The sequence below is a fragment of the Marmota flaviventris genome, chromosome 7, assembly GCF_047511675.1.
Source record: "Marmota flaviventris isolate mMarFla1 chromosome 7, mMarFla1.hap1, whole genome shotgun sequence".
Classification (NCBI taxonomy): domain Eukaryota; kingdom Metazoa; phylum Chordata; class Mammalia; order Rodentia; family Sciuridae; genus Marmota; species Marmota flaviventris.
In genome coordinates this window covers 31,930,900-31,943,605 of record NC_092504.1, presented here as the reverse complement: position 1 = coordinate 31,943,605, position 12,706 = coordinate 31,930,900, and the positions used below count along the sequence as shown (strand labels likewise).

The window sequence follows — 12,706 nt, the reverse complement described above, 5'->3', positions numbered from 1 at the left end:
GTGAGGCTGAATAACTTAGCAAAACCCTACCTCAAAATAAATTTTTTAAAAAGTTTGGAGATTTAGCTCAGGGGTAAAGGGATTGCCTAGTTTATGCAAGGTCCTGGGTTTGATCCCCAATACCATCATCCACCAAAAAATTTAAAAAAAAAATAAATTTAAAACCCTAGAGTTAACATTATATCTAGTGATAAAATACTAAATGCTTTCCTCCTAAAAATCAGGAACATAGTAAGAATATTCACTCTTACCACTTTTATTCAATATATTGCTAGAAGTTCTAGCTTGTAAAATAAGGTATAAAAAAAAAAAAGAAAAGAAGCATATATAGATCAGAAAAGAAGGAATGAATCTGTCCCTAATAAGAGATGATGTGGTCATTGAGGAATCTACAAAATATCCAACAAATAAGTTTAGCAAGGATGCAAGACAAAAAGAAAGAACACAAAAAATACAACAGTTACCTCTCCTAGCAATGTACATGGTTGCAGAATATTCACAGTCACTCCAAAAAACTATGAAATACTTAAGTACAAATCTAACAAAAGAAATGCAGAACTTTTATGCTGAAAATTACAAAACAGGGATGAAAAAAAAAACAAAGATCTAAATTCATGGCAAGACAGCATGTTCATCGACTGAAATGCTCAACATGGCAAAGATGTCAATTCTTCCCATATTCATATACAGGTTTAACACAATTTCTATCAAAACTCAAGCAAGACTTTTTTTTACAAACAGACAAGATTATTCTAAAATTTATAAGAAAAAGGAACTACAGCTAGAATAATTTTGAAAAAGAATAGAGTGGGAAGGGATCAATCAACCTTATTTCAAGAGTTCATAAACAGCTACAATAATCAAGTCTGTATGGTATCAGCAGAGTAACAAATCTGGGAATAGAATAGAAAACCCCAAAACGGCCAACATATATATGCCCAACTGGTTTTTGATGAAGGTGCAAAAGAAATTCAATGGAAAATATACAGCCTTTTCAATAAATGATACTGGAACAAGCAGACACTTAGAGGCAAAAAATATAAAGCTTAACCTAAGTCTCACACTTTACAGAATAATTAACTCAAAATAGATCACAGATTTAAATGTAAGAAATAGTGGGGTGCTGTGGCGCATGCCTATAATCCCAACCACTGGGAGAATCAGGCAGGAGGATCACAAGTTTGAGGCCAGCCTCAGTAATTTAATGAGATCTTACATTGAAATAAAAAAATAAAAAAGGCTGGGAGACTGTAGCTCAGTGGTAGAGAGCTCTGGATTCAATCCTGAGCACCACAAAAAAAAATTAATTAATTAAAAACTGATAATTTGCACTTCAAAATAAAAATTTGCTCCATGAAAAATCCTTTTAAAAAAAGAAGAAAAAATTCTCAAGAGGATAAAAAGACAAGCTACATACTTGAGAAAGAATATTTACTTATTACATGTATGACAAGGAACTAATATCTAGAATACATAAAGAACTCATGAAAATTTAACAGCCAAAATTAACAATTCAACTAGAAAATCAGTAAAAAAGGAGAAAATGTTATATGAAAGAAGCATACAAATGGCAAATAAGCAAATAAACAACCTTTGATGTCATTGGCCATTAATAAATGCAAATTGAAACTATAATGACATATTACTTACCTATTAGGTTGGCTAAAATAAAACAAATTGACAACATCAAATAATGGCTAAGCTTCAGAGACACTAGATCCCTCCTATGTTGTTGATTGGAATGTAAAACAGCATAGTCACTTTAAAAACATTGGCAATTTCTTAAAAAATTAAATATACAACTACCATACAAGTTGCACTTCTGGATTTATATCCCTGAGAAATGAAAAACTATATTGGCTCAAAACTCTAGGCAAATGCTTACAGCAGCTTTATTCATAATAATGTCATTCAATGGGTAACTGGTTAAACCAAATACGATACATCTATTCCATGAAATACCAGTCAGCATAAAAAAAAAAAAAAGACCTGATACATACATTAACCTATATAAAATTTCAGAGAATTATACTGAGTGAAAAAAGCCAACCCTACAAGGTCATATATTAAATGATTCCACTTATATAATATTCTAGAAATGACATAATTATAGACATGGAGAATAGATTAGTGATTTCAAGCCTTGAAAAAGGAGTAAGAGAGGGAAGGAAAAGTAGAAATGGGCAGAGCACAGTGGTGCATGCCTGGAATTCCAGCAATTTGGGAGGCTGAGGCAGAGGACCACAAGTTAAAAGCCAGCCTCAGCAGCTTAAGGAGACCCTAAGTCTCAAAATAAAAAAATAAATAAATGAAAAGGGGTGGGGATGTGGCTCAGTGGCTAAGCTCCCCTAGGTTCAATCTCTGGTACCAAAAAAAGGAAAAGGAAAAAGAGGAATGGATATAAACGGGCCACATAAGGAATTACTATATCTTGACTATATTAATATTTGTATCCTGGTCGTGATCTTGTTCTATATTTTTACAAAGGGATACCTATTCAGGGAAACTGAAGTAGTGGGGCAGGGCAAAGAGAATAAGAAACAGTAAGGACATAGAGTTGAGCCATGCAATAAACATAACTAGACTTAATATCTATTCAATAAACTAATAGATAAACTGGGCTGAGGTTGTGGCTCAGTGGTAGAGCGCTTGCCTTGAACATTTGATTTGATTCTCAGCACCACATATAAATAAATGAATAAAAGAAAGGTCCATCAAGAATTTTTTTTAAGTTTTTAAAAAAAATATATATATATATATACACACACACACACACACTGCACCCAAATAACCACAGTATACACTTTATTTTCAACTGCACATGAAATCATGCTAGAAATCAGCAGCAAAGTATAATTTAAATAATAATTATAATAATCAGAACCCAATTGCTTGAAAGTTAATTAAGTACAACTCTATAAGTGAGTCAAGGAAGAATTCACTATGTTGATTACAAAATATTTTAAACCAAATACTTTAGTTGTATACCACAGGTTAAGATATTGTAAAGTCATGCATAGAAGACAATATGTAAAAACATGTATATTAGAAAAGAAAAATGACTGAAAAAAATCAATGATAGTAGCATCTTATTCCCAAGCAACTGGGGAAAAACAGTGAATCAAATTTAAAAAAAAAAAAACTATACAGAATAAAAACAAAAGAGCAAATAGAAAACAAAAATACACAAAAGGCAATCAAAATTAAGATGACATTGGGCATGCACCTGTAACCCCATCTACTTGGGAGGCTGTGACAGGAGGACCACAAGTTTAAGGCCCGCCTGGATAACTTAGCAAGACTCCATATTAAAAAAAATGGTCTCAAAAAAATTTTAAAGGGCTGGGGATGTAGCTCAGTGGTACAATCCCCCTGAGTTCAATTCTGAGTAATGGGGCAAGGGGAGGGGGATGATAAATCTCAGCCCAAGCAGGCATGTCCAGAAGAAGCTGAGGCGGGGAGATAGCTTAAGTCCAAGAATTTGAGTTTAAGACCAACCTGGACAACATAAGGAAGAAAAGAAAGAAAGAAGGGAAGGAAGAAGGAAAGCAAGAGAAAGGGAGGGTGGGAGGAAAAGACTTCTTAGTTCATTTTATGAAGTTAGCCTAAGCTTGATACCAAAACCTTAACAAAGACTTTCAAAGAAAGAAAAATATCTAGGCAGGAGGTATAGCTCAGTGGAAGAACACTTTCCTAGCATATTCAAGACCCTGGATTCCATCCCCAGAACCACAAAGAAAGAAAAAGGAAAATTACAGTCCTGTTTCACTAATGAAAACACATGCAACTTTCCTAAATAAAATTTTAAAGTAGAGATGAATAAATTATATGAGTGATAGGTTACCAAATATCAAAGTTACATAGAAAAAGAGTAATGCATCAATTTATTTTTAAAATACAAGATTGTATTAACATTTGGAAATCACTGTAATTCCTGACAATAAAGAAAAATCATATAATCAACTCAGTGTATACTGAAAAAGCATTTGAAAAGCCAACATTCCACTTATGACAACTCAACACAAACTAGAAATAAAATGGAAATGATAAAAACACTTATCAAAAACAAACACACAAAAACCCTCACAATTACGAACTTGCTGAAAGTTTTCCCTTTATAATCAGAAATGAAACAAGAATTTCTGCTATCACCACTTCCATATTCCATTGTTGTAAAGGTCATACCCAGCACATTAAGACTTGAAAAGGAAAAAAAAGTTGTTAAGAATAGGACATGAAAATACAGAACTACCAGTATTTATAGATTTTTGTGTGAATACAAAATCCAAAAGAATCTATACATTAGTAATCAGATAGTTTAGCAAGGCTGATAAGGTGTATTTGTTTATACTAACAAACATCAGAAAACAAAATTAAATCTGAAGGTCAATTCTTATTTTTTCAGATCTATCACAGCAGTACTTCCACACCTGATGGATCATATTCCATCCTGAGAACTTACTCTCCTCTCCTGAAGACATTGCCTCTCTCAGGCTTTTCAACTCAGGCTTTCTCAACTCTCAATTTGAAAACTGCTCTGAGGCTCCAACTGAGCCTGGGAGCCTCTTCTTTCTCACTGACCCTCACTGATCCAGACTCATGGTTTTAAACACATCAACCTGCTAACAAATTAACACCTCCAATAATACTTCTTTCCTGACTCCAGACATCAAACTACCCTCTGAACACTTCTACTTTATGTATCTAATAAACAACCCAAATTAGGCATGTGTAAAAAGTGATCTGATCCTCCACTAAAGAACTGCCCTAACTAGTCTTGAAAATCTCAGCTAATGGAAGTTTCCAGTTGCTGAGGCCAAAAAGCCAAGAGTCATTCTTGCCTCCTCTTCCCCTCACACCTTATATCTAATCATCACTTAGCAAATCCTGCCAGTTCTAACTTCAAAATACAATTAGAATCCAACCATTTCTCATTACCTCCACCCTACCTACCTGGTTCAAAAGCAACAGCATCTCTCATCTGATTTTGTTTTTAAGCGTATTAGCTCCCAATTATCTTTTTGATACCAGTTTTATTAAATATAATATATAAACTATAAAATTCACCATTTGGGGTTTCTCTCTTTTTTTTTTTTCCATGTGTGTGTGTGTGTGTGTGTGTGTGTCTGTTTTGCAGAGGATTAACCCAAGGCCTCACACATATTAGGCAAGCACTTTATCACTGAACTACCCTTAGCCCAAAATTCACCAAATCTGAGGTACACACAATTCAGTTGTTTTCAGTATATTTATGGAGTTGTACAACTATCTCCACAACATAATTCCGGAACATTCCCATCACTTCTAAAAGAAACTCCATACCCTAAACCCTGGCAATCACAAATTTACTTTCAATCTCTGTAGACTTGTCTACCGTTCTGGGCATTTATATAAATGGAATCATACAATGTGATCTTTTATGAGTGGCTTCTTTCACTTAGTCCAATGTTTTCAGTTTACCCAAGTTGCAACCAGCCTGTATCCTTCATTCCTTTTAGTGCTAAATAATATTCTACTGTATACCACATTTTACTTATTAATCAGTTAATAGATATTTGAATATTATGAATAATGTTGCTATGAATATTCATGTATTAGTTTTGTGTGGACATATGTTTTCAAATTTTTAGGTACATACCTAAAGGCGGAATTACTAGATCATATGGCACCATAAACAAAAGCTTTGGTTGATTAGTTGGTTGGGGATTGAACCCAGGGGTGCTTTACCACTAAACTTCTACCCCAGTCCTCTTATATTTTATTTTGATATAGGGTTTTCCTAAATGGCTGAGACTGGTCTCAAACTTATGATCCTCCTGCCTCACAGCCTCCCAAGTTGCTGGGATTATAGGCCTATACCACCGAACCTCGTTCTATGTTTAACCTTTACAGAACTACCAGACTTTTTTCCAAAGGAATTGCATAAATTTCAGTTTCTGCTAGCAATGTATAAGGATTCCAATTTCACTACATCCTTACCTATACCTGTTATTACCCTTCTGTTTAATTATGGCCATTCTAATTGGATCTAGCTTTATCTAGTTGGTTTTTATTTGAATTTCCCTAATGACTAATGTTTTCTACCACAATTACAGATGCTTATTGGCACTTGTATATCTTCCCTGAAGAAATGTCTATTCAGATCATTTGCTTGTTTTTTAAATCTGCTAATCTGAAACCAGATTTGTCAGGTTCCATAAAATACAGTATCTCTTTAGATTCAAGATGGAATTTTAGGCAGCCATTAAAGACTATATTTTGAGCTGGGTCCCTTTAGTCCTAGCTACTTGGGAGGCTGAGGCAAGAGGACTGCTGAGTCTAGAAGCTTGAGGACAGCCTGGGCAATACAGCAAAACCCCATCTAAAAAACAGAAACAAAAAAGACTATGTTTTGGACAATATTTAATGGAAACTTTATTAAAGGAAATGTTAGAATACAACCTTCACAGACACCCAAATGGGACTGAATTACACAAGAATGGATCCCAAAAAAAAAAATTATAGGTGATTTTTTTTTAAATACTACTTTTGGATTTTTCAAGTAATCTATAACATATACGTTTTTCATATCACGGAAAAAACAATCATTATCATAAACTAAAGATGAGTTTTGGACTTTCCTTTATGCTTACTTTCACCAGTGTACAAATTATATATCTCCTAACACTCTTTTCTTTCATTTTGTCTGTTGGTATTAAAAAAAAAAATCTAAATACATAGGTAATCTGAGTATCCAACTAATGTTTTGTATAGAGAAAAAAATATGATATATAAAACATACAAAGCTGGCACTACCTCCCAAACACCATTTTTGCTCTATATATCCAATTTATTTAAGTCCCACTTATTCCACTATAAATGATGTTCATGTTTAACTCTTATACAATCTGATCTCACATATCATCATTTTTCCAGGAGAGTCTAATATTAAGACAAAAGTTTAAAAAAGCATATACAGTTTCTTCACATATAAACCTGACCTTAATTGAGTATCCTAAAAGGATATGTAAAATAAGAATGAGTAAGGTTTGATATATTTTAGAAATATACTCATATTAGAAAATGGCTCATATAAAGAACCTAAAAGTAGATAATTATTAATAACAATACTATGAACATAAATTCCACATATACAACATATACACATTTTCCAAACCCTTCTACCTCTAATATTCAATTTTAAACTGATAGAGAAAATAACTGATAAATATTTACTCCCTGATAATCATCATAGCATTCCAGCACAGTAAGCAGAGGTCTTATCAATTCTAGTTTTGTTTGTTTGTAGTACAAGGGATTAAACCCAGGGGCTTGTATATGTTAAACAAGTACTCTATCACCAAGCTACACTTCCAGTCCTTTTAAAATTTTGAGACAAGTTCTTGCAAAGTTTGTCCAAATGTGCTGGGTGCAGTGTTGTACATCTGTAATCTCAGCTGTTTGAGAGGCTAAGGCAGGAAGACTGTGAGTTTGAAGCCAGCCTGGGCACCTGAGCACCTAAGCAAGACCCTGTCTCAAATATAAAAATGACTAGGGTTGAGTGTAGTGGTGCAAGCCTATAATCCTAACACGTTTGGAGGCTAAGACAAGAGGATCATAAATTTGAGGCCAGTCTCAGCAATTTAGCAAGACCCTATTTCAAAAGAAAAAGGGCTGTGGTCAAGTGCCCTTGGATTAAATCCCCATCACCAAAAAGAAAAAAAAAAAAAAAGGTGCCCAACTACACTAGAGTGAACATAAACTCTATAGTGGTATGGCAATGGTCAATACTGCCATTAAAGTAGACGTACGAATAATACCACTTAAAAAAAAAACCTCCAACTAAAAATCTCATCATCAACACAAAAAATTTCCCATATAATTTTATGAATAAATCTGTTGTTACATGTATATATTGTCAGGACCAGTAACTTTAAATAAGCTTACCATTGTCATTGTGAAATAATATGTAAAAAATAATATTTTTCTATAACAAGAAAAATGTTCTGGTGGCTGGAGACACAGAACATTTGCCAAGGACGCACGTGGCCTTGGGTTCAATCCCCAGAACCACACACACATATACCAAAAAAAAAACAAACTTCTATTTAATACTCATTATCAGCCATTTAGGAAGAACAGGCTTAAGAAAATTGATACTAACAACCAAATATATGAATAATAAATTAGCTCTTTAAAAATCATCAAAATACAAGAATACCATCAAAAAAAAATTCCCCTATAAAGTATATATAGGATCCAAACACACCATGATTCCAGACAGATCAGAAATCTCCCTCAAAAACAAAGGCTACCAAAAACCAGCACAATCCATCTTTACTAAGGGTTAGGTTACCTAAAAGATGATTTCAAGTGTACTGTATGATAAGGGTAAAGCAGATACTAAAATCTCATGAAAGTACAAAAGGCATATCACTACAAAGACAATATTTACAAAAAAAAACGTAAACAATCACCTTAAAAGATATTTATATGTCATAAGAACTATTTCTTATAACTGATAATTGAAAACATCCTAAACACTGATGGAAATGAGTATGGTAAAATTATAGCAAAAACATCCTTTTAAAAATTATGCAGCAGGTTAAAAAAAAACAGAGGTGTGTAGAAACCAGACAGAGCTCTGAGACATGTTGCTAAAGGTAAAAACCAGTTGCTGAATAATTTGGTTTTCGTTTGAAGAAAGGCAAGAAGATGGATTTCCCTATAACCCTTCAATATTTTCTATAATTTTTTACCAATTATTGTAACACTAGTCTTGCTTAATGATTTTAGAGCCTTCCATTATTAGTTTTACTGACATTTTTTTTTCACTAACATGTTTTCTACATGGTTTGTCTCCTCAGTCGCAAAGGATTCTGAGATGGTATAGGAAGATGCAAGCCCAGCTTCACCTCCGACATTGTGGAAAGAGATTATACATCCTGTGGCAGAGCCCCATGCTCCCCTACACCACTTAGACAGGGCTTGGAGAGAGTGACCTCCCAGGATGTCTACACTGGAATCAACTTACAATTTCATCCATATATGTTTGTCTCCCCAATTAGCTATATTCCTTGAGAACACAGATCATAACATATACTCCAAACTAGCACTTAGCATAGTTCCATGTATAAAATAAGCCACAAATAATTATGGATGGCTAACAATATATAAAATATCAATAAGCAAGAGTGGCATTTTAGAGATAGAGAAACTAAAACATTCAATGAATAGAAAAACTGGGACCACATTTAGATTCTCTAAGATGTTTTATACAACCACTAGCTCCTTTAGGAATTCTAGTAAAATAAATCCATGATTATTTTCCTTCTCATGAGACATTGTTCTTTTAATCATTCAACTATATAAATGAAAGCTTGAAAATCTACATGTAAAATACCCTACAATTTTAATAATACTTACCGTCTATCTGGCATTGATGCTATTGACATGCTTAGTAAGACCACAGCTGATACCTGCAAACTCTACACCTCTTCCTGTTATCCAACATAAAGTCTTCTTACTATAAAATAAAATATCATACATTAAAAGCAAACTCATATCAAATTATAACCTTAAATGAAATCAAATCCAATAGAATGTTTATAATGTAAATATACATGACATTCCAAAGAGAAAGCCATAAAAAGAAAGACTTCATTCACCACCAATGGAAGGGTCTATTAGACTCCGAAAATGGTTATATAAAAAGAAAGAATTAGGCATTTTTTCTGCCTTTTTATGAAGAATGATATTTCAAAGTAATAAAGTAGACCTAGTTGATGAGGGAAACCTTTATAGAGGCTAGCCTAATGCAACGTTAAAAGAACAACAAAATCCAAAACAAATCACCATTTTGTAACCCATCATTCTGATGATCACATAATCACTGATCAAGAATCATCAATAAAAAGAGAATAAAGAAGTCCCTGTTTTATTGTATTATGTTAGAACTGTTAGTGTGTCTGGCCATCAGCCAAGCTCCTAGGCCTCTCCTCTGGCTCCTCCTCCTACTCACTTCAGTTACCCAGGGCTGGACTGTCCCCTAGTTCTATGACTGGTCTAACCTGTTATCTTTTCATCTGTTAAAGAGGAGAATGAAAACAATGAGAACAAAAAAAAAAAGAAAGAAAACAATGAGAACAAGACAAAAAACAAAATCTGTATGCCAGGGTTTTTGGTTTTTTTTTTTTTTAATCACTTGTTTGTAGTTTCACAAATAAGTGAAAACAGAACCTCCAAAAAAAAAAAAAAAATCATCAATGAATGTTAAAATCATTATTAGGTGAAAAGCTAATAGAAATTAACCTGATGAGCAGGGGATGAAGCTCAGTTGTAAAGCATTTGCCTGTATGTGTGAAGCCCTGAGCTCAATCACCAGCACGGCCAAAAAAAAAAAAAAAAAGACAAAAAGAAAGAATTAATCTGGTGCCAAATTAGCATACAACAGATTACCTGCTCAATGCAAAGAGAGAAATATAACTTGACAATGAAAAATCAATGTCACTACCTGACCTTGATGACCAGATAACATTGTAATAGTACAACAAGATATTACATGCCTCTTAATAAGAAAGACTATTAAGTACAGAGTATTACTAAATGAAATACTCTTCTCCAATACATTTTACCTAAATCTACTTGTTTGTAGTTTCACAAATAAGTGAAAACCTTTATATCTAACTCCAAGTTTACAAGAATTACAGGGAACAGAGAAAGCAGTCACATTGCATTATGAGGAAACAATCCAGCAACACAAATGTAATATGGTCTCAACAGAGTTATCAGGTCAGTAACACAGAGGAAGAAAGGAAGGTATAGGAGTGGGTGGGAGAGTAAGAAGGACAATTCGAACAACCAAATGCAACTGGTAGCAGTTGATCGAAATCTGGTATTTAAAAAAACAAAACAAAAAAGCAGCAATTTTTGGAACAATTGGAGAAACATGAATATGGTAGGATTAGTATATATGAAGGAATTATTGATAATTTTACTAGAATGATAACAGAAAATAGAATATGATGGCCAAGGGTCAGGGGGAGGGAGAAAAGAGAAGCTGTTCAATGAATACAGAGTTTCAGTTTATAAGGTGAAAATGTGCATATAGTTAGCAAGACTGTACTGCACATTTTTAAATGGTTAAAATAAGCCAGATGGGGTGGCACACACCTGTAATCCCAGCAACTCAGGAGCCTAGGCAGGAGCTCATTGCAAATTAAAAGCCAGCCTCAGCAGCTTACTGAGGCCCTAAGCAATTTAGTGAGACCCTTGTCTCAAAACAGAAAATAAAAAAGGCTGGGGTGTAGCTCACCAGCTCACTGGTAGAGTGCCCCTTGGTTTAATCCCCAGTACCACAGGCACGCACACAAAAAAGTAAATGTAAAGAGTTAACTACAAAGAAAAAGAGGTGGTGGGTTAGCAGGGAAAGAGAATGTTCACTTCAGAGAAGTAGAGTTAGAAACAGAAAAGAAAATCACAGCAGAAATCCTGAAAAATGAAAAATAAATTTTATTTCATTGCAACTACACAATTAATTACCAACTTTGGATCCCCTAACAAATAACTTTACTAGATCTTGATAGCTCTGGAAATGATATGCAAAATTTACTCCATCTGTTACTTTGTATTCCTCAATAAGAATGCAAATATCATATCCATCCATTCTCCCTATTCAACTCGCCCCCTACCTAGGGAGCTTTTCCCCATTTCCCCAGGTACTCTCTATTTCACCTACACCTAATTATTTGCTTCCCTCATCAAGTAGGCCAATATGATATCTCTGCCTCACAAATGCTCTGTCCAGAAGTCCCTATTCCTCATCCAACCAAAGTTGTACTCCTGTCTCAATTAACTTTACTTCAGGAAAGTTTTCTACTCTCCCAAAATCTGACTAAGCACTTTAAGCTCCTACTGTATTCTATGCATACCTTTACCTTAGCACCTTTATATTTATTTGTTTAGACTACTAGCCTAAGCATCTTACAGATACGTGTCTTATTTAACAAATGAGCTCAACAAACATTTAAAGTATGCTAGCACAAACCAAAATGCCAATTTAGTTCTCTAAAATATTGTATTTACCATTTCAGTCTCAGGAATACTCAGGTCCATAAAACAGAGCATCTTCTTCCTACAAATTAAGTACCTACAAAGATAAAATTCATAATCAGAAGAGTAATTATGAATTAGAGGGCTGGGGCTGTAGTTCAGTGGTAGAGCACTTGCCTAGCACATGTAAGTCACTGGGTTTGAGTCTCAGCACCATATATAAATAAATGAATAAAAAATAAAGGTCCATCAATATCTTAAAAAAAATTTTAAAAACTTACACACAAAAAAAAAAGAATTACAATGGAGCTGGGCTTGGTGGTGCACACCTATAATCCCAGAGGCTTGGGAGGCTGAGGCAGGAGGATCATGAGTTCAACGCAATCTCAGCAAAAGCAAGGTGCTAAGCAACTCAGTGAGACCCTATCTCTAAATAAAATACCAAACAGGGCCGGGGATGTGGCTCGGTGGTCACGTGCCCCTGAGTTCAGTCCCCAGTAACAACAACAACAACAAAAAAAAGAATTGCAATGGAAAGCCAGGCATGTTAGTGCACGCCTATAATCCCAACAACACAGAGGAAGAGGTAGAAGGATTGCAAGTTCAAAGCCAGGGCAATTTTGTGAGGCCCTAAGCAACTTAGCAAGACTTTGTCTCAAAACTTAAAAGAGGGGGG

At 34.3% G+C, this 12,706-nt stretch overlaps 1 protein-coding gene and 1 non-coding gene across 7 annotated transcripts in view; both read right to left on the bottom strand.

The window, feature by feature from the left end:
* Window positions 1–12,706, bottom strand: part of N4bp2 (NEDD4 binding protein 2) — a 74,273-nt gene that overhangs the window by 57,443 nt on the left and 4,124 nt on the right. For all 6 annotated transcript variants that reach the window (XM_071614229.1, XM_071614232.1, XM_071614230.1 and 3 more), the window contains exons 2-3: window positions 12,064–12,127; window positions 9,406–9,505 (exon numbers count right to left, since the gene is read on the bottom strand). The gene's annotated coding sequence lies outside the window, so the exon portion shown is untranslated. The remainder of the gene's footprint in view (window positions 1–9,405; window positions 9,506–12,063; window positions 12,128–12,706) is intronic.
* Window positions 8,817–9,002, bottom strand: LOC114101081 (small nucleolar RNA SNORA73 family). The gene has a single exon (XR_003584219.1). It is a non-coding gene; the product is annotated as a small nucleolar RNA SNORA73 family (small nucleolar RNA).